We start from the raw sequence: 22,468 nt of genomic DNA on the forward strand, positions 1-22,468 counted from the left end.
TTTAACGAAATAACGTTGCTTAAACCAAATATTTTTAGCAACATGAAATTGTTAAGCCCTGTGGTTTAAATATCCGGAATATTTTGAGTTTTTAAGATCCCCTTTTGATTTGCTGAGAATCTTTATAAATGCAAGCTGTGCAAATTTAAATTTTGAATGTGTTGGTATTGCCTTTTTTTCATTTCGTATTCCAATTGAAGCAATTTTAAGGACTAACTCGAAAATCCATAGACCAAATCAAAATGCACTTATTTTCGTTCTGCCTTCACTTAATTTTTGTTTCGCAATTGCACAATTTTTTCGTGTTTCTCCTCCATAAAATTGTTTTCCTTTCCCTGTTTCCCAATTCTATTTTTTTTTTTCGTACGTTATCCTGCGGCTGTTGTGGTCAACGCTCGTTCGTCCTGTCTACTGTCATTGTCCTGTTCGCCCCCTTTGCCCTGCCCATTTTTTTCCCTTTGCCGGGGAAAACTCGTGACCACGTGGCAAGGAAACTTCATGAATTTAAATGAACCCGATTCCCTTAAGTTACTGTTAATTGAGCCGGCAAATGGGATTCAATCCGACAGGACTTTCCAAACTTGCTGACTCCTGGCGCAGGTGTCGCAATCTGTCGTTAATTCACTAATCCCACTAATGCCACGCCCCTATCATCGGGCCGGGCAACTTTGCCGCCCCCTTTTTCCTTTTGGCAGCATACGGTTTCACTTGAAGACGGAAGGAGCTGGGCGGAGATAAAGGACATGGAGTCACCTACAAACGCAATTTGGCAACAAAATGCAGCAAACAGGCAGCGAAACAAAACAAAGCAAAACGAAGCAACAAACATGCAACAAGAACAACAGCAACGGAGTGCACAGAATTATACAATTTATGCGATTTACGAGCAGGCTCCTTCGCCTTCTGGCGTCCAGTGATGGGCACTTGGCGACATTCATAATGTATAAGTGGTAAAAATTTTAAAAAAATATCTATAAAAATGGCCTATACTTACAAAAATAAAAATGCTTAAAAATATTTTAATAATCGAATAATAATAATAAATATATTAAAATCATGTACAAGGCTGCCTTATTTATAAACTAAGTTCATGCATCACATCTCTATAAAATATTAATGATACTTTCACAAGTCATTTAATTTTACATTTAATATTTTATTTGTTGTTCCTCTTCAAGCCTTTAGATTCATTTAATTTCTATAGTTTTTCCTTGGTACCTTTTTTTTATAAAAAAAAACCCTTGGCATCTCTGAGTGTCGGGAGTCCTTTGTCCTGCTTTTTTTAGCAGCGGGCTAGAAACTATTTCTATTGCTGCGGCGCCGACATTGCCTGGGCAAGGATATGCCGTATTTCCGTTTACATAATAAATTTGCTAACCACGTTCTGTCCTCGTTGGGTGCGCCCCCCATTTCTCCCGGCTTTCCACCCGCTTTTCCTGCTGCAGCAGCCTTCCCGCCTCCAAGTGAAATGCGGCATCGCCACCAGCGCCGCCATCGCTTGGCATCAAGTGCCTTGTGGTTTCCTGCATCTGAGGATGAGGTTGAAGTTGAGGTCGGCGCAAAAAAAAAAAACTTGGACAGCCACCGCAGCAGGCGAAGACCTCTGCGATTTCAGCGCTTTATAAACTTTAACTTGCTGGAATTGCATTTGCTGCTGTGACAATTGCACGTCGCTTTTGCTTTTTTTTTCTTTCTATATTTTTTGACGGAAGTCCGTCGGCGACAACTACTTTTGGTTGATCACTGGGCGGCCGCTGGTCCGGTGTGGCCTCTAATTAATCTATTAAATCGAAACCACAAACGAGAGTACAGCGCGCCTACAAAAAACCAGAAAGGAAGGCTCCAGCAGCACAACGAAGTTTTTAATACACTTTAATATTTACTTTGGTTGCTTAAATCGAAGTTTGCATAAGCCAAAACATTTTTATTATATTTTTTTACATTTTATGTTCGATTGGAATATTTGAATTTAGTGACATAAGATATTATTAAGATTAAGATATTAATATTAATAATATATAAAGTTCTGATAATTTTTATACAGTTGTTATGACAGTTTCCTGCTTAGAAGTAACACTCTCCCCATTCAGGGTATGAGTAACTGCAGCCATCATTGAGGAAGTCGTCTCCGCTGGGGAGTTGATTTGAATTGGCCCCAACCCAACTCCACCCAACCCGATCGACGATGCAGTGCAGCCCAACTGGCCGCTTCCGTTTTCCGCTGGAAGTGAAATCTGTTGGCGGCGGATGCCATAAAAATGCCAACTTAGTGGGCAGGTATGCATGTACATACATATATGCAGTTGCTGCAGGGCGTGGCAGCCGCCTCAGATCTCGCCTCTTCCCACACAGCCAGCATGGGATCTCCAGCATGGGATCCCGCTCCCAGTATCCAAGTTCCAGTATGCAGCATCCAGAATCCAGAACCGTCAGCTGTCCCGGGGGTTCAACAACCGATCCTGACTGAGCTGCCGTTCGTTCTACTAATGGCTTGCCACACTTTACATTAGCGTCACAATTTATTGGCCGACTGCTGCGCCGGCGCAGACGCATCTCAGACATTGAAGATGCACTACGCGAAAAAATATATGAGAAAATTAAATTTAATTGTGTGAAAAGAGATCTGAAATAGGGTACTTAATCAAATGTTTAAGGTTTAAGCCATAGTATAATAATTTATCAGTCAATGTCATTCAATGAAAATTCGCATTAGTTTATAATATGAAAATTTTATTTATTTAGTTAATTATAGAAACCATTGTATATAAAAATCATAAGAAATATCAACATGTAACTATTAAAAGAATTTAGCTATATGTTAGAAGGTAATTTCCGATATTTTAAACCCACTATTTATTAAATTTTTGAAAACATTTTTTTGTTTTTCTGACTAAGTTTCTCTCAGTGCATTGAACGGCCCACTTGGTCGCCTGCTCCACGCATTGCTTGGTAGCTAAAATGGTCATAATAATAATAAAAATTTTCTGCAGTCGCCAACGCGTCGCAGTTGCAGTTGCAGTGGCTGCTGCAGTTGCACTCGCTGTCGCTATCGAGGCGTTTGAGCGCATGTTTGACGCATCAAATGATGACGACCACAACTGCTGCGATCAAGATGGCCATAATGATGATGATGATGATGACGGCAACAGGTCCGCCAGGCATTCCCCGATACCATTCCCGATCGAATCCCACTCCAGCTGCCCAGTTGAGCCCCCGCCCAAGCTTGCAAGCTGCCCATTCCACACCGAAGCTCCCAACTCCGAGCTCCAAACTCCAAAACTCCCAGCAGTGCGTAAGCTCAGAGGCGACCGGTTTATGTCAAATGTATTGACAGGTGCATGGAGCCGGGCGACGGCTGCTCCAGATCACTGAAACAGGCTCAAATCGGTACGGTTTGGCCGGGATCGCTGATGGGCACAAGGTGGCTATAAGTCGATGCGGGGACTTTGCTGCCTGGCAGTCAGTGCATCCATCATTGTCCAAGAGGACTCACCGCGATGGAAGGCTTGGGAATTTGGTGGTTCATATTAAGAGAATATTAAAGTATTATTTAGGCCCTTCATATAAAAAGTATGTAGCTATAAAGGGTCTATTAATTTATTATTTTTACTACAACAGCATCTCGAAAATCCAATACATACTTCTAAGTTTCAAACATGTTATGCATTTTGTATTTTAGCATTCTTATTTAATGTGAAAATGGTACATTTATATGAATGCATATTTTCATATAGAATCGCAGCATCAAGCATAATTTATTTAAATTTAAGTACCTTTTAGCAAAAACTATGACATAAGTTCACTTACCTTATCGACGTCTCTTTATAATAAATTCTAATTCCATGTCCCCTGACACATTACAATGGACCAAATCCTCGACTGAAATCTTTGAGAACCCCGGGGGATTCTTTCAGTTGAATTCGATTTTCATATCCATATAGCCATGAATTTATGTTTAATAAATGCGCTGCTCTTTCTATCTATAAGTTAATGTATTGTTTATTTGTGTGTGTGCACTCTGCATTCCGATCGGTAGCCTTCATCACCACCTGCCCCCCCAAAAAAACTTCTAAAAATGGTCGAAATAACACCCACAAGAGCCGACGAGTATTCATTGTGAGCCGCAAATAGCTCTGCTAGCTCTACTCAGCTCAAGTCTGATTTTGATGGGTGCACTGAGAGAAAAGAAGTGCCATGATATATAATGATAATATAAGGTTCAAATAATAGCAATGCAAATGTATAGCTCTTCTACAGAAATCATTTGATTGCTTAGTAATAAAATCAAAGAAATGTTTCATATATTCATATCATTCATATTCACATTCATATCTTTTCGAGTGCACTTCGTACTATCTTTGGGCTGGGCTCTGCCTTTGAGCTTGACTTTGGGCCGTGGTCCACTGGCTGGCGGCTTCTTTTGTGGCTTTTGGCCAGTGCGGTGCAGTTTTTAGATTATTTGTTGCTGACAGCTTCATGAAATATTTATTATTATGGTCGCCGGCTCTGGCCGAGATCTCCGTTGTGTGCAGTTGCCCGTTTCCGAAAGGCAGGTGTTGGTGGGTGCGGGTGCTGGAGCTGGAGCTGCTTACCGATTTCCGATGCTCAATGGGTCCGCGCTGATTCCTTGGAGTACCCCCCTCCCACATAGGCAAAGCAGTTTGCGCTGAGCAGGGAGGGTGAGGGGGGTGGGTATTGCTACCAAAATTGAGGTGTTTGCCTCCTTTCGCAACTTGAAAGCCAGAATGCCGAACGAATGCCGATGGATCAAAGAGTCCCGGGGAACAATGCTGCGTTAAAGGTAATTGTTTGTCAATTACTCGACTCCCGAGACGCAGCGAGCAGCAGACCAACCAAAAGGCCAACCAGCGGGCCAAAACCCAAAGGAGTCGAATCGAAAGCGCGTGGCCACGTCCTCCGCCCCTTCGTCTTGGCGAAGAGTCTCCGCTCCTTTGGGCCAATTATAGGCGGCCAGCTCGTTAGCATATACCAAATCGTATCCGCATGGCAATCGGCATCGCCAATCGCTGCCGATAATCGCGAGGAGTGTAAAATTATTTAATTCCCGCTTATCGCAGCTGCCGATGCCGCTCCACTTCGTCTCCGCACCAACACCGTCCCGTTTGGCCACTCCTTTGGCCCAAATCCTCGAGGAGTGTGTGAAAATGTGTAGCAGTTGGTAAGACAATGATATCTGAACTGGCATTTGGCATGGGCATAGCACCGAGATTTGCCAGCCGTTTGGGATGAGTGGTGCATTTGGAAAGGGTATGAGTTGGGTTCATGCTTTTCAAATCTATCTGAATTCAGCAACGGATTTTCAGATACTAGCATAAGATACATAAATAAGATATCAAAATATTGAAATTAGTTTACTAAGATTTGAATAGCGCTTATACAGAAGCAACCCAGATTCGTTTTCCCATTCATTCCCAAATTATATGCTTAATAATTGTAATTGCCATGCATTCAGCTTAAAATATATTATGCCTACTTAAGTTAAAGATACTTTTCTTGAAGTTCATACTTTTTAGGGCATTTAGGCGTCTGCTCAGGTCGTAAATCTCCCACATCCCAGGCGGAGCTGGGCATTGTTGGCTCGCCAGCGAGTGCCAGTTTGTACACAGAAAAGTAATTTCGAGCATGTCGCTGCAATCAGAGGACGCCGCCGCCGAAGTGAGAGATGCCGTGCTGATATGGCCCACGGTGCACAGTGGCCACATGCGGCAGAAGGTGTTTTCTGTGGCGACTTTTGACTGGGCTGGTTCCCAGACAGCTGCTGGTGGAGCGCTGTTCCGGCTCCTTAATTGCCTGCGATTTTCAAACGCACTGGACGCACTCGATTTATCACTCATACGGGATGCCAGGAACTGGAGCTTGAAGCTGCATAAGTTGGAGGTGCTATATCGCCAGTGACACTTTATTGGGCGATAACGATAAATTTACAAAGATTTATGATGTGCTCGCCATGTGGCTGGGGAATTGCCGCCTCCGTCTTGCTAATTCAAACAAATTAAATGAAAATCCCAACAATTATTGATCACTTCGGCTGCGTTTGCGAGTAATGAGCTTGTTCCACTTAATGAGTCCAGATCGCATTGATATCAATTTGTTGTCATTGTTGGCGCAACAGAGAGACATGCGGGCGCAGCAACGGGTTAAACATGAAAATCTTTGGGAAATAGTGGTCAATTGTCGGCCCAAACAACCCCTGTTACCCATTAGGGTAATGTACATTAATGTGTTTTAAACTGATTCGTTTTCTAAATCTATTTGGTTATTTGACAAAGAGAAAAAAATTGTATTAAAATAACTACAGATTATTAGTAAATTTTAGACATATTATATGATTGGTAACATTTCGAAGTAAACATAAAAATAAGATAGCGTGATTGAGTTGCTATTAAAACCAAAACTATTATAAATCCCATTAAATTGGAAAGGTGCTAAATTTCTTAACAAGAGATCAAGTTTCCTCCAAATTTGATTTTACTAATAACAAGATGTAAAAGCTGGCCCTTGTAGGAAATGGTTAAAAGTGAGGGCGTTATTTTGGAGTCTGCCCCGCGGAGGAGGCGTGGGTGTGCTATTCCCCAGACGCAATTCCCAACGAATTATGCAAATTTCCCCAGCTCCTCCACTCCCCACTCCGCCAATCTCCACATCCGGATTTACAGTCTGGCCTGTCGTCTGCTCTTGTGGGTGGACAATGTGACACGCGTCGTCGTGAAAAACAACAGTTTACTCGCCAGCCAGACTCCCATGCCAAAACACCAGCTCCAAAGTGTGACTCCAGCTCCAACTCCAGCTATTTCATATGGAGCCCGAGCTGCTCTTGGGGACCCAAAAGCCCAGACAGACAGACGGACAGAGGGACAGCCGTGCAGACAGTTTTTACTGTCTTGGCTGCAAAATTTATATTATTTCAAGCAATTTGTCATCGTTTTGCCAGCGCTGCGAAGAAAGATGACTTCGCTGGCGAAATCATTTACCTCGGTGCATCGGATTTTATTTATTTAGCTGCGATTTTATGAATTATTCTATAGGAAGGACATTCCTCGTGGGAAGTTGCTTCTCGATGGTAAATGATTTCGTAGTTGGTATCTGCCTCAAAATTCGGTGTGAGACATTTTCTTTACCAATTTTCCACTTAAGATCTTATGCCCTGCATAAAGAGTCAAGGCATTTTGAAAATAAAGAATATATATATCTTTAAATTTTATACAAACATTCCATAACTCCAAAAATTATTACATTAGTACGAAAAAATCAATTACTGATTTTATGATTACTTAACTATCCGTTATAAAATATAAGATTTTAGTTTGAGGAACTTGGTTGAAAAGGTAATAATAATTCAAGCTGCTATAATATTATATTTAACATATTAATATTTTCTAGGGTATCTCAAGCTTCGACTTCACATTTTTCCCTCATGTGTGCAGATGCTGACTTCTCCTGATTTTAGTGGCGTAGAGCTCTTTATGCGACATTCAAAATATGTGGCACATTGTACGGGCTTTGTTGTTGCTCGTCGTTTGTTGCATCTACATGCATTTATGAGTTATTAAATCTTGCGGATTTATGAACTATTTGTGGGCGTCGAGCGACGACACGCGAGCTGGGGGAAAATAAAGGGCGTGGGTGCGGCGAGTGACAGGCGGTTAAATCAAATTTAATGAGCACTTGAGTTTCACTGGAGGAGCCCCCCTACCCCTTTGCCTTGCTCCTCCTGGCCCCATAATCGTAATCCCCACCTTAATCGCCTCTCTAATTTCCCCCGAAGCTCGGAAAGTTCTATCAAAAGTTTTGCCCGGCAGAGGCGACGGCGGCAAGAATTGAAATTACGCTAATTAAAATGCAATAAAATGTCGCTGAAATTGCGGCCAATAAATCATTACGATTCGAGGGGTGGGCGAGGGGAGAGTGGGTAGCGGGCGGTGGTTTCCACGGACAATGGTCAGCTTAACCCACTGATAACTTTTAGTTTTGGCCAGTGAATAAGTAATACAGTATTTAACTTTTAGATCCAAGCTAAAGTATCATTTGCTTAATTCTTTAAGGACATTAACCTTTTTAGGTACTTTTTAAACAAACAATTTTAAAAGGACAAGAATGATTAGTTTAAAGTGCAATCAACTTAAACTTTTAATTATATAAATTGATATAAGAATGCCAATATCCACGTTCATTCGTACTTAACTACGAACTCACACCAAATCGATGGCAATAAGTGAAGTCTGCAGGTGGTATTCAAGTATTCCCCATAATCCTTCGGAATGTTACACATGTGTCACCTGGGTATGCAGAGGGTTAAGAGCCCAAGTGGCAGAGTGGAAGACCAGGAACTGGGATCTCGAGGTGCGAGAGCCGACAAAGGAAATGTGGCTGCAATTTGCTTGAAAAAGCGATGCGCTCATCATCATTAGAGTGTCCCGACCGCAGCTCACCCTCGGGATTGCCCCGATATGGTCGGACTATTTGCTTTATGATTTTGTTAATTCAACCATTCAGCCATTCAGCCTTAGATCGGCCAATGGCCATGGGTACCATGGCGATTGGCGTCTGTGGGAATGGGATGCTCCTCCTTGGGACGCCAAGCTGATTAAAATTGCACAGGCTTTTGGTCAAATATTTTTGTGCCACTGCTCCTGCGCTGCTGCGAAAGCTAGCTGAAATTATGCGCAATTTGGCAAACAATGGCGTCTCCATCGGATCGTTTCGGTTAATCGGCAATCAATATATCTCCGGGGGCGGGGTGCCCAAAAGGCATGGGGGAGGGGCGCAGGGGGGACAGCTGACAGGGGCGCGCCCATTAAACATAAACAAAATTAAGTGACCATTAAAATGCCATAAACTGGCGGCGTTCATGGCCATGTCGCTGGATTAACTTCAGTTCGAAGCTAAGAGCGCCGAACTGCGAGTTCCAACCAACAAGCTCTTGGCCACAGAACGGATCCTATGCACTGAGAAAAAATATCTGTCAAGGAAAATCAAATGAAAGTTGATAAGCAACTTGAATTTAGATTGATAACAGACCTTTAAATAAATAAATATCATTCCTAAGCACAATTTTCAAATGAGTTAACTCTTCTAGTGCAATTTGCTACATGATACAAATATTTTTCTAGTGTATCTGCACCATCTGTACACCCCCTCCCCCGTGCAATAGTTTCCCCCAACCCATTCGGCCCACATAAATCGTGTACTTGCCGCTTGTAGCTTTCAATTTGTGACAAGCCGTGGCAGAGTTGCAGGACAGGAGTCTCCTCTACAAAATGGTGCGTGGGCGAGGTGCCATGTCCCCTCTATCCTCCATCGATGGGCAGCCTGTCCGACGAACCTGTGCCGCAGCTCCCCCCTTTAAGTTGTCTGACCGCTTACGCAAAAATGTTTCAATTAAGTTGGAGTCGGGAGTGGGAGTTTTGGCAGGACCGGATGTTAAATGCGATCCTGAGAAATGGCAGCGCGGCACGCAAATCATCAGTGGACGAGTCGCAGCCAGGTGCCAAACCGCAGGGAATCTGCTCCGCCAGTCAACCATTACCTCCTCACCGCTTGGATGACCCACTCTGGTTATCGGTCTCATTGATTTATCGGCCCCAACTTGCAGCTAATTGAGTTATATTAACCCCGGTCGATCGGAGGACAGGCAAAAGCTCTCACACTGTCGTCATCTGGCATCGTCATCATTATTATCATCATCGTAGTCGGCCTCCGTTTGACGTTTGACGTCAAGATTGGGGCTTAAACAGGGGCTGGAACTTAGGCCCAGACTCAGACCTGACTTTATATGGCTAAAACGCGCCATTAATTGCCGAGCCAAGCTGAGCCAAGCCGAGCGGTAGCTGCATAAGCGGCCCATGGCGCTATGGCACTGCCTTTAATATTTATTGTCAATTATTGCAACTTTAATTGTCAATTATTAAAAAGCGTCGAGCACTGAGAGAAAGTCGTTATGATTTCGAAAGCAATGGAACTGAAGGATAACTCAATTAAAAAAGGGATGATCTCGTTGTAAGTTAACAAAGTATGATACATACATCAGATAAATTTGTTTACAAGATACAAGAAAACAAGATAATAATTATTAATTCAGCTGCATATAACTCCGCACATTTATGTGCTCTTCCCATTTAACATTTTTCAAGAGCACAGGAAAAAATCACCTACATGTACAAAATATATTTTAGTTAATGTTAAGTTAAGTAATTGCTTTCTGTTTTCTATAGCTACTCATACCTACATTTGTTTGAAATTGTAATATCTTAAAAGATATAAAGTATAAACTTCATAAATTCTTGAAGTGCACAATTGACTGTGTGAGAAAATCGGCGCGTTACACGCTGCGTATGCGCAATCAGTGCGTAACCTGAGGTGCGAGGCTGTCAAGGCTGCGCCCATTCCATCACCTTATCTCCAGCTTTCGTGGGGCAGTGGCTGCAACGAGGTCTGCTCCCCTTTCGCAGGTCATCAATTATGCAGTAAAAATCAGCAGCTGGCGAATTCCCTTCCCCAGGATCCGGGCGGCCATTTCGGTTGTTTCCCTCCATTATTAGACTGCTCCAGTTTCGAGCTGCTTCTCCCCTTTCACTCACTTTATTGAGCTGTAAAATGAAGACCGCGGCCCAGTTGGAGGCTGCAGCAGTTGAAGCTGCTGGCTGCAGGTGCCAACGCAATTCGAGTAGCCCGACCGGCACAGTTTGATACTGATATATTCGCTATACTCGTATATATGTTGTGTACACACGATCCGCGGATCGGACCATCTGCAATCAACAGCTCCCGATTGCGATCTCTCATCACTCACTTATGGCGGGGAAAGATGGAGCGGCACGATCCAAGGTGAATTCGGTGGCACGGCCTTCTCATTATTTACTGAGGATTTCGGGCGGAGAAAGGGGAGCGTCCATCGAATTGGTGCAGCAAATTTTAATCAATCTGAAACAGCAATTTAAAATATTATCGCAGTTACTTCAGAGCGCATTCAAAGTAAAGTTTTCTTTCTCATTTAAAATATATTTTATTACGCAGTGAAATTTTTCCAGTGCATTCGTTTCTAGATTGCTGTAGCATATCCAATTGCTGATTTACTGATCGCTGGCAGTATCTAATATTAAATTTATCGCACAATTATCACAGTGCCAAACATTTGGACATTTCTAAAAAATGCCAAACCATTTGTTTGCGCATTCGCTAGCCTTTTGCCTTGTGTCATTAAGTATTTTATTTTTTCGCTGTGGGTGTCTGGGCCAGGCTAAAAAGCAATAAGCCAAGGCGTAAATCAACAGCAAGGTGTTCTGCATGCCCATTCCAGGTCCTGAAACCGAAACAGGACTAGGACACGAGTGCCAGGACATGCCGCAGCAAGACATGGCTAAGCAGGCTCCCCACAAGGCACCTGGCCTTCTAATCAACTGGCAAACAGGACGACCTGCAGATCCTGCTGCACATTCATCGCCGCTTGCCGCCTCGGCTCATAAAAACCAAATGAATGAATGGCTAGTCCTGCCTGAAGCCTGAGCCAAGTGGCGAAAAAATGCGAAACAGAAACAACACAAACACTTTACGACAAGCCGCACAAATTGGAAGCTCTTTTTTGGACCGGGACTCTTGGCCTTTGCTACCCTGCAGGAGAGGGTATGACAGACGAGTGAGGTTGTTTGTCTCTGTAGATTTATAGGGTCTGTATTACTCGTACTACAATGTTCTATGATAACTTATAACTGCGGTTTGCTACTGTCTTACCTTTAAAATTCCTTCTAAAATGATTCATATTTCTTGGAATAAATATTTTGCTCATTACTAGTTGTTTGTTTCTATCGATTGATTTTATAGGGTATCCAGGTCTTCCGTGCACTATTCCCCCTCAGTTTTATGACCCGCATCATGTTGATGCTGATGACACAGGCTGGAGCGGAATGGAACGGATGTGAGCTGAGCAGTTCAGGAAACATGGCATTCTTGACCCGCCATTTGCGTGAGGGCCCTGCTCCTTCTAGATGATATGTCTTCTGGGCGGATTTGGGGCCCACATCAATTTGCAGTTTTTGCTCTGCGCGAAATGCAAGTGCAAATGAAATGCAATTTTTGGGAGGCGCTTATCGCTCGGGTTTCATCTGTTTGGCGGCTGCTGCGGTGGCGGCAGAAATTAAATAACCCAAAAATTCGCTTGTCAAAGCGCCAGACGAGAAATTGAAAACTTGTAGGAGGCGGTGGTGCTGCAATTGCAATGGCCATTTCAATTTCCCCGCCGATGCTTCTTTTCCTGCTCCTGTGGTTGCTGTTGCTTTTCCGACTGCCGATTCCAATCGGTCTGCGGCGGGTGCCGCGCTCCGTTTGGCAGCGCCAAAAGAGCCAAGAAACGCGATTGGAATCGCTCATTTCACCCGCCTGCACTGCGCGAAAATGTTGCATTCTTTACACAAACATGATCATTTAATGAAATGGAATAAACCATTATTAAATATATTACTTGGTTGAGCAATGGATACAATAGTTGCTCATAACTATTCAGTGAGTCATATGATTTGATCTTCTTTTTTCTCAGTGTCGGGACATTGGGTCCCCGTTGGGGCATTGGTGGTGCACTCGGGCCACGTTTCCCACACTCACGCACTCGGATCGCGGGGCAGGCGAGCGTTTCTAAATCGATGCCAAATGCATGCCAAAATGACTCAAAGACAAACCGCAAAAGACTATAAAAGATTTCTTTTCTTGTTCGATACGCCAGCCAGAGATAAGAGCCCGATGGTCAGGGGCAGTGGGGGGCTGGCGGTGGTGCAAGGGGGCGGTGGTGCAGAAGGCAAAGCGCAGCTGCTGCTGCATTAATTACACCACGTTGCAACCTCACGGGGAGGGGCAACACAACACGGAGGAAAGGTGCTGCGACTGGCAGGTGAAACCGGCTAGATGGGGTCGGTCTTGCGGGGGGTTTCTACTCGGGTTCCTTGGTCGCAGCACCCGCATAACCCGCACACCATAGCCCCACTGCATCACTGCACCACTGCACCACCGCAAACTTCGTACTTCACTCCATCAGACGCGAATCCACTTCAATCCACTCAAGCTGCGCTTCTTTCTGCCCATAAAATTCATAGCTTTCCGAATGTCATTTGTCGTTAACAGCCGCAAAATTGTCTGCACTGGTGGGTAAATTTGGGAACAAATCAAAAGAATCTCGGAACTGTAGCCACAAAATTGCTAAGCGATAGTGGATTTCCTCTGATCATAGTGCAGCTTGGAGTTTTGCGGTGGTTAATGGATTTGGGGCGAGTCTCCACCACTATTTAATGGCTTTCACACAATGATATTTTTTGGGATAAAACATAGAAGGATCCCAGGATCAGGTGTTAAAAGTATGTGGGAATGGTCTTTAGTTATTTCAAGATAGTTCGCTCATAGTAAGATAATAGATTCCTCTTAAGATTCATTTTATTACGGAACCCATGGCAGATTATTAATCATTAATAACATTATTAGCCATTTAAAAGACTTAGTCATTGTGTGAAAAGCAAACCAAAAATATCAGTAAGGATTAGTAAAGGAAACTATAACTATTATTATATAGAAATATTAAAGATAAGTAAATATAGCTAGTTGTATCCAATTTGTAGGTAAAAGTATCCAAATATCCATTACCATATCTCCCCCAACATTTCATCTCTAATCATCCGCTATGAGTAATCAAGCTTGAAATGACTCTTTCCATTTGTTGTGGCCGTCAGTTCTGGCTGACAAACGATTGGCCCCTGGCTCCTCCGCTGGCTTTTGGCCCCCCGGTCAACTCATCTTCGAGCGAGACACCCACGATCGTAGGAGCATTGAAATTCGCTAGACTGAGGCCCAGACTTGCGGAGTTGAGCGACTGCTGATGCTGCCGGCTGACCTTAATCACAAATTTGCATGTGGCATGTTGCAGCTGCAGTTGCGGCAACAACAGCAGCAGGTGCAGTGGAGTTTTAGAGTTACCCCTTCGGATTTTGCTAGGTACACCCACATGCGACCTTAGGATTAGTCGGAGGGGGGTTTCTTGGGGGAGTGGCAGCTCATTGACTTCCATTGATGGCTGGGCAATAAATTGCTGTCGCCGTTGCAGTTGCATATTTTCTAAGGTCGCCTGAGCGGAAAACCCGTTGTGGCAGGCTGGGAAACGAACAACACCCGCAATTTCGATACCACACGATTGCATATACATATATATATATATTTTAACAGCGCTTTTGTTTTTCTCCCGCGCCGGTGACTTGCAGCTGCAATTGCTGTGGCTGCTGCTGCTGCAACTGCAACTGCAGCTTGATTTATGCGACAAGAACGGCCGCGAAGGCCGTTGCACATATGGCAAAAATTGTCAACACACTGCGGCCCATAAAAGCAGCGGCTATGGGAGATTCGAACACGATACGCGGCCACCGGACAGATACGGATTCAGATTCACGACTGGCCGGGCACTGGGGAAAATGCCAAATCGGAGGCGGAATTATGTTTATTGGAAATGTGGAGCAGTCTTTTAAAGTTCGTTTTGAATATCGAATACAGAAAGGTGGGTGCATACAGTAGTCCCAGGTAAAACTAATTTCAGGAATGATATAATCATGAAATCATCATGCATAACTTTATAAATTTCCTGCTTAAATCTGTTTGTATATATTTTATGACACCGTTCCTGCTATAAGGTATTAAGGGTATTGTAATCCAACATATGTCATAGTTATTCATAGAATCATTCATTGAAAGTGAGTAGCTATGGTGTAAAATTTGGTTCTTGAGTTAGTTTATTTTATAATAATATTCTAAGTCAGCTATATTGCTAGTTCAAAGCCTACCTTTGCTGATTTAGTATGTGACATAGTTACTATTTTACTCTTCCGTCTGAGTGATATTTTCTCGCAGTGTATGCTTACCGGCAATCAACACATACTGATCATATGCAAGTGGTAAGTGGTCAGCACAATCGGCCAGTGAGGCTGTCTATTAATTAAGCGGCCGTAGCAGCCACAAAAAAAAAAATGAAATGAAATGCTTGGTTGGCCTGGCTTGGCTTGATTTTGCTTGGGTTTGCTGCCGTTTTGGTCGTTGCACGTTCACCCGGCTACAAATTGCTCTTGCCACTTTGGTGCGCCAATCGGCGGACGGATCGTTTGACCAATATGCTTATCGGGGTGCCATAATCACTATCCATTGCCCAAGGAGCGCTGAGGACAATGTTTAGAAAAATGGTCCGCGCTGACATTCCACTGCCCCATCCGCCGAAGTCTGCTCATAATTGTGCGTCAAAGATTTCCAGGGAAAATCTCAGCTGCAAATCTATAAAAAGTTGACCATGTTTACGCTTTACGATGCATAATAGTCCGTTGGCTTAGGTTTTTTTCGAGCATTGCACTGAATTTTCTTGGAACATTTTATTAAAAACTTTACTTTTAATGGGGCTTGTGTTTGGTAAAGTATTTATTAATTGGATTAGAGCTGCGGTTTTTCTCCACCAATAGCTTAATTAGTAACAATTTGTTCTATAGCTTGCTTTTGCCTTTACTGACTCTCCACTACACTTTGGTGATTAAACTCAAGAAGTATTTTAGGATTTAAGTAACACTGATCTAGTGAAATTAAGTCTTTGAAATTTGCAAGCATAGTGATGTAATATTTTGGTATTAAGTGCTGTCATAATTTCTATATTTAAATTGATATTGGTAACAGTTCTGAGGACTGTCTGTTTTGACCCACAGATGTGTGGTTCTCTGGTTGGTCTGAGTCGGTTTTTACAACCGTTGCCAAAGCAATTGAGCTCGCCCCTCGACGAGTTTCGGGCTTTGGTGGCACCCTTCACTCTGCGCCTGTCTAACATTTAAACATTCAATTAACCAGCTTATGACGAATCGATGCGTCGCAAGGCATTAACCAGGCGGCCCAGCGAACTTTAAACGAAAATGCAAATTTTCCATTAACACCTGACTGCCGGCGATGAAGGCGGAGGCAGTGGGGGTTGTCCAGGTTGCAGGTTTCCAGGCGTTGCAGTTGGGCTTCTGACTCAAAGTCTCACCTTCGTTTTGGCGAAGGACGCTTAATTACCGCGCTTGGGAGCTGTTAATGACTGCCGCTGGCCAGTCTTGAGCTCGACTTGTCGTTTGGCCAGTCTTCTGCTGCTGGTGGAGAACAGCTTCCGTTCCCAGGCTCTGCTCACCCAGTTGGGGGGCCCTCCTGGTTCGGCCCCCTTTCGCAATCGCCCCGCGGATGTCTCCTCCCGTTTGCTGCAACGCCACGGGGCAGACTTCCGGCATAAAAATGTGTGTCATAAAAGAGCACAGGATGAAGAGGTAGAGTGGGCTGGGGGCATCAGGGATATGTGCTGGGGTGTCGGCACCTAGACACTAGGTGCCAGGTAAAGTGAGTTCTATGAATACTATGAATATTACGCATATTATGTATTATATTAATCAATACTATCAAATACCAAATATTAAAATTGAACTTTTCAGTAGGAATACGTATTACCATATTTGTACTAATATGCTTTGAATATATTTAAATTGTGAAGAATAAATGAATCTTTAAAATATGTTCATTGCTAATGAATATAAAATGTATAGAAGTTGGTACTTACAGGGTATACTTTAGTTCGTAGTCCCTATACATTCCCTATCCACTCAGTGATCGCATGGCCTGTACTTGAGCTCTATCCTAACATTTAACCCTCGATGGCTGACATATAGCAACGGCTATATGTAAACATATATTTATTTATATAGCTTTGCACTGCGCCCGAGGTGCTCACCCGCTGACAATAGGTGGCGCTTTACAGCATTTAATAGACCATCCAACCTCAAGGCATAAAACTTTCTTTTGAATTTCCTTTCCCGTTGCTCTAAGTGCGATTCTATAATCACCCGATGGTCAGGTGCAGGTGCCTCGGGCTGGAGACCCCGATTCCCCCTCTCAACCACGTCGCCCCCAACTATTATAATTTTTTTTTTTTATTTTTTTACTCCAGCACGCACGCAATCAAGCGGCAAATCAACAATTTTCCATAGCAAAACAGGCAACGGTTTTTATATTCAGTTTTGTGCGGGTGATTGACGCTTGTTGCATGCAACCGTTGCACCAGCCAGTCGATATTTAAGTGCTTTAAACCGCAAAAGAAGTTGGTCAAGAGGGGGACGTAATGGCTGAATTGATGGTGCGGGAAAGGTGGGCCTCTGTGCCCCATTGGGCGCCACAAACAGGTGAAATGTTTGCCAGATATCAACGGCTTTCAGCTTATACCTTTCTAACGCCTCTTTACGTATCACCCCAATCCACCGATGGCTCCTCTTTCGCTGATTCCACATGCGTGTGTCAACATGCGTGCAACAAGTTCCCACTCTTCCAAATCTAAGAGCTCTTCCTTGGAGTCTTTGCCATGCCTTCTGGTTTTTTGGGGCGCGGGTGCGCTACACTTGAAATTTATTACAACTCGATTGCTTGTATTTACCACATATTTCTGCGCCTGATATGGATCAGGCAGTTACACTCGCAGAAAAGGGTAGATGCCCAAAAAATCTAAAGAAATCACAAGTTCTTTAAGCTTGTAGGTAAGTGAAACATACAAATTAGCCAATATTTGCTTACGATATAGTTAGGTTTCATATCATTACTTGGCAAGATCCTTGATTTTACAATAATTAATTACACTACATTTATGAATCAGTTAGTTTTAGGATCCTAATGAGCTTTTCTCGCAGTGCTCTTTAGGACCGTTGCGTGGCCATCGTGTCATCGCCCACAACAAGGCAGCGCCATCGCCATCTCCATCTGCAATTCCTTCGCTGCGAGCGTGGCCCCTTGTAAATTAGCATATCGTGCGCGTAATCTGGCCAACAGGAGGCACCCGGTCTCCGACTCCAACTACGACTACGACTCCTTTTCTACCTGCCTTGAAGTGCATATTCCATAGCACGTATCCATATCCCATATCCGTGTCCTGCTGTTCCATTTGCCTTGGCTGTTTTTTTCGGCATGCGAAGGCGTCGTCACGCAATGTGCGAGCACTTTTCTTGACCACTGTGTGGGCAGCTGCTCCTCCTCAGCCGAATTCTTAGCCCCTTCCATGCTCTTCCGTCCTTGTTGCACTTTGGCTTAATGACATTTTATCTGGTGCGGCGGCTGTTGCCAAAAACGAAGGAATAGAGGGGAAATCGCGCATACGCAACGTTGGTTATGCAACATTAAGCCAGCCAGAGATTTCTTTTTTATGCAATTGGCAACGGAAATTGTGGCCATTGCTTTTTATGCCCTTTTAATATGCAAAAGTTTTCGGCGAGTCACTAAAACTCAATTCCTGGGAGAGGCAACTCCTCCAAATATTCATAGTTGTCTATGCATAATGGCTGCCAAAAACTTTGTGTCCAATGGTCAACCAAAGTAGAGGGCTTGGTGGTCACACCAAGAAAGTGGATTTAATTTCGTTTTTATTGAGCTCAGCAAATCCAATTAGCAGGCCAACTTAAAGGATTTTCTCAAATACATCCTTTATGTTTTTCGGTTTCTACAAGGGAGAGAAAATAAGTGGAGTAAAGTGCAACTTTCAGATCCTGCGACACGTTGAAGCCGCATTGTTAACTCTTGACTTGCCTTAAACTTTCTGACCCAAGTTTTGGGAGTCCTTTCGGTGTCTCCTGTCTGCCTTTCTCCACCTTTCTCCGCCTTTCTCCTTCGTCGTCTCTGGGCGGGTGTTTCGCATAAAAAATGTATGCGAAATCCCTGCACTGCAGCTGCAGCATTACGTGGTTAGCGAATTTATTATGCAGCAGTCGCCACCGACTCGTGTGTGCCGGGGAATCCCCCCGAAAAGTTTCTGGAACTGTGGGAGGATAGTGTGCTAGGATAGCCCTTATCAACTAATTGCCCTTTAACAAACAAATCGTGCAGGAAATCATATTGAACCGATGCACATTCATTAGAGAGGGTGCTAACAGCTGAACTCAAGGGAAGAAGGTAGTTGTAAAGTTGTGATAGGAATGGAATAGGAAAGCATACTGATACGAAGTTAATCTTACCCTATAATTTTCTGTCAGCTATCAGATACCTTAAGGATCATGAGGATATTTGGTACAGCTTTCATATTGTAATAGGTATATTTTATTAGGCGTCACCTTCAAATTAACTTATTTAAAATTATTCAAAACAAGCTAGTGGCTTAACTGATTAGAACTAGCTTTTTATGCTTTTCAGTCTTCTTTAAACACAATATCCCCATAATTCTCAGAGTACGTGGTACCCAAATCCTAATCCACTGAGAAACATTCTCCAGCTCGGCACTTGCTTAAAAATTCTATTTCTTAAACGTGCCCTGCAATCCTTGCGGCAGGCCAAGGCTCCTCGGGTCCTTCCATTGGGCCAGGCAGACAGTCAGTAGCCGCCGTCCATATATATTCCAAATGTATATATGTATATATGCTCGGATGGGAATACGGGTGCATAAGGATATTTCAGTTCTCGGGCTGTGAGAATTTAAGTGTTTTGTACGTGCGCCAACAGCAATTGGCAAATTCAAAGGCGTGTTAGCATGCCATCAGCAGTAGACTTCAGTTGCCAGCGAGTCCTGGGGCAAAAACAGAAAAATGTGGCGGGCGGGGTCTTGGATAAACTCGCCCAAGGATACTCACACACACACACACACATGTGAAACCCAGGAGGGTGTTTGCGGGCGAATTATCCTTTCAATTTGACTTGGCATATGTGTGCGGTGGCTCAGTCTTCCCTTCCCTTTTTTCCTTCTCTCCCTCAGAAAATTGCATTTTAAATTTGAAACGTCTTGAGATTTCTTTTCTTGGCTTTTCTGTTCGCTAGCTTGTTTTTTTTTTTCTCACTGCCCTTGTTGCCAAGTTGGCTTGTCCTTTTTGCCACATTGACGTATGTTGCGAGTTCCGTTTTCATTGGGGCTTTACTCTAACTAAGAGAGTTCTAAATATCAAAACAGAAAGATTATTTCCAAAATATTCAAATTTTACCTATGAATTGTGTTGGCTTTAAATGAAATATGTCAACAAAAAGTTTTAAATTTTTGTATTATGTTCCATTATGAAATGAATGATTGATTTTTATGAAATTTCTATTCCCCTGAGTCAATATAATTTTACAGATTTTTTGTAATCCATTGTAATCCATATTGATATAGTTATTTTTCTATCTTTTTTAAAGAGCGTTGAAAAATCTTTCTAAGATTTTCTCTTCTTCTCTTAGCAGTCAGTGGGCAAATATCGAAATTGATTTATATTGAAAAGGGTTCAGACTTTGTCGGGCCACTTCCTGAGGTCGAGAACACACAGAGCGGAAGTCAAATCAATTGCCTCCGTTGGGTTTCCCAGTTCCTCGGCGGAGGAGCAGTCACGTTCCGGCTGTGGAAACTGCCACATCCTCCACATCCAGTCGATGGGCACATGGATAATGCTGCCGCAAATTGCGGCAAACGAGTTTGCAACATTTAATGATGATTTCATGTAGGTGCCGCCGATAAACTCAATGCTAAATATTCCATTATTAATGTCGTCGCCCGGCTCATTCGATTCCATAATTAGTTGGCCAGCTGGCAACAGGTTGTCCGGCCACTCGGTCCGTCTGCTGGTCTCTTGGTCCATTGGCCAGTTTGTCATTTTCCTCGTGCAACTCGTACGATTGGCTAAACGCTTTATGGCACAAAGTACCGTTGACAAAGCGCGATTCCCAATGCGCCCTGCAGGCCAAAAACGTTGCCAACTTTATGCAAAATGCAAATGCATTTCGTACTACTCCTCTCACATCTGATGGATGGCAAATGGACGGCAACGCATCTAAAGTTTTGGATGGTCTGATGGTCTGGCCGGGAGTTGGGATGATGTTGGGATGCGGGGTTTTGCCGCAAAGCGAGGTGCTATATGGAAAGTCTGGGGAATCGCACTGGGCTGGGCCTTCGAGTCACTGAACTGCGATTAGTCATGGCGATTTGCCTGTTTGCCGAGCTGAAGAATTCTGTGACCAAACTGCGAACACATATGGTAATGTGTTCGGATTGCCTGATCAGTTAATATTTTTCTCAGCAAATTGTTTATGTTGCTGTTGCATTCTCTTAACTTATTTTGGAGTTTTGAGTTTCATATAGATTTATGGATGGAGATAACTATGAGTTAAGTAGACATTAGATATGTTTGATATTGGCATTAGCTTTATGCAATTCTAATACTCGAATAAGACAAATACCTTATTCACTTGATGCATTTATGTATAACTAAATTCAGTTTTGCTGTTATAAATTTTCCATACTGGTAGAATTTCAATTTAATTTCCGCCTTTATATCCTTGAAGGCTCTTCTTGATTCCATAACTTCCACATTACTGTGATTTTCCTAATTGAATGCTCGCTGCACAGCCCTATTTTCAATGCCCATTGCAAATTGATGCCTGCCGGACTCTAATGGACACTCTTCGCTGGCCGAGAAGTGGTGGTTCATAACTCATAGGTGGTTGGGTGGTTGGGTGGTTGGGTGGCTGGTTGGCTAGCGCTCCATGCAATTATGCGGGAAAAAAGAAAAACTATAGAAAACAGAAGGAGCGTAGCAAACACCTTCGACTGTGCCGCCATAAAAGGCGAGCCCCAAGTCGAGTGGGCATATTATTTTATTTTAATTGAAACATTTATAGCTCTGCGGCTATTTAGAGGTGCGACAGAGACGGGTATTACGAGCGTGCGAGAAGGAGCGACAATCGATTGAAGTGCCGATGTCAATTGCGCTGCCATTGATTTGCATCTGAAGGTGGGTAAGGGGTATTATCTGGTAAACTCAAGAGAATTCTCCATGTTCCTCCGCTTGTCGGTTGTCACATTGACAGACGCCCCACCTCCGGATACCCTCGGTTTTTTTTTTTTTTTTGTTCGCCTTTTGCCCATGAAGATTGACAAAGTACAACGCAGACGCGTCTGCATGTTTGTTTAATTTTTTACTTAATTAAATTTGAATTTGTAATTTGCGCTCAACTATTCGGTGGTGGAGAAAAAATGCACGAGCAGACCAAATCTGCCGGCCACATGAGCCAAGTTGTTCGTTGTGGCTGCTCTTCATGTTGCCTTAGCATTGAAAATGATGTACAAGTTGTTGGCTGCGTTGGTGTGGCGCACAGGCCTGAAGGAGTCAATGGAGACAGGGGTTAAGGGAGCAGGGGGTTAAGGGAGGCTCAAGCTGGCTGGGGGCGGGGAACAGGACGGAGGAGCAGTTGTCTGCCCGTCTGAACATTGCACTTTCAGTGGAGCAATGGAGCGAAAAATCCACGATCGTTTAGAGTTTTATCATACGCAAGATACCCTGTACTCTAAATAGCGAAGGATACAAAATATACAAAAAGTGCAATATATACAATACGTTATTAGATTAGATTAGATATTATTTGTTAGCTGTTCTATTAGTTACACAATAATTTATAATATTTTAATATGTTAATTTGTCCATTGATTACTAAATTT

Source organism: Drosophila simulans, chromosome 3L, assembly GCF_016746395.2.
Source record: "Drosophila simulans strain w501 chromosome 3L, Prin_Dsim_3.1, whole genome shotgun sequence".
NCBI lineage: Eukaryota > Metazoa > Arthropoda > Insecta > Diptera > Drosophilidae > Drosophila > Drosophila simulans.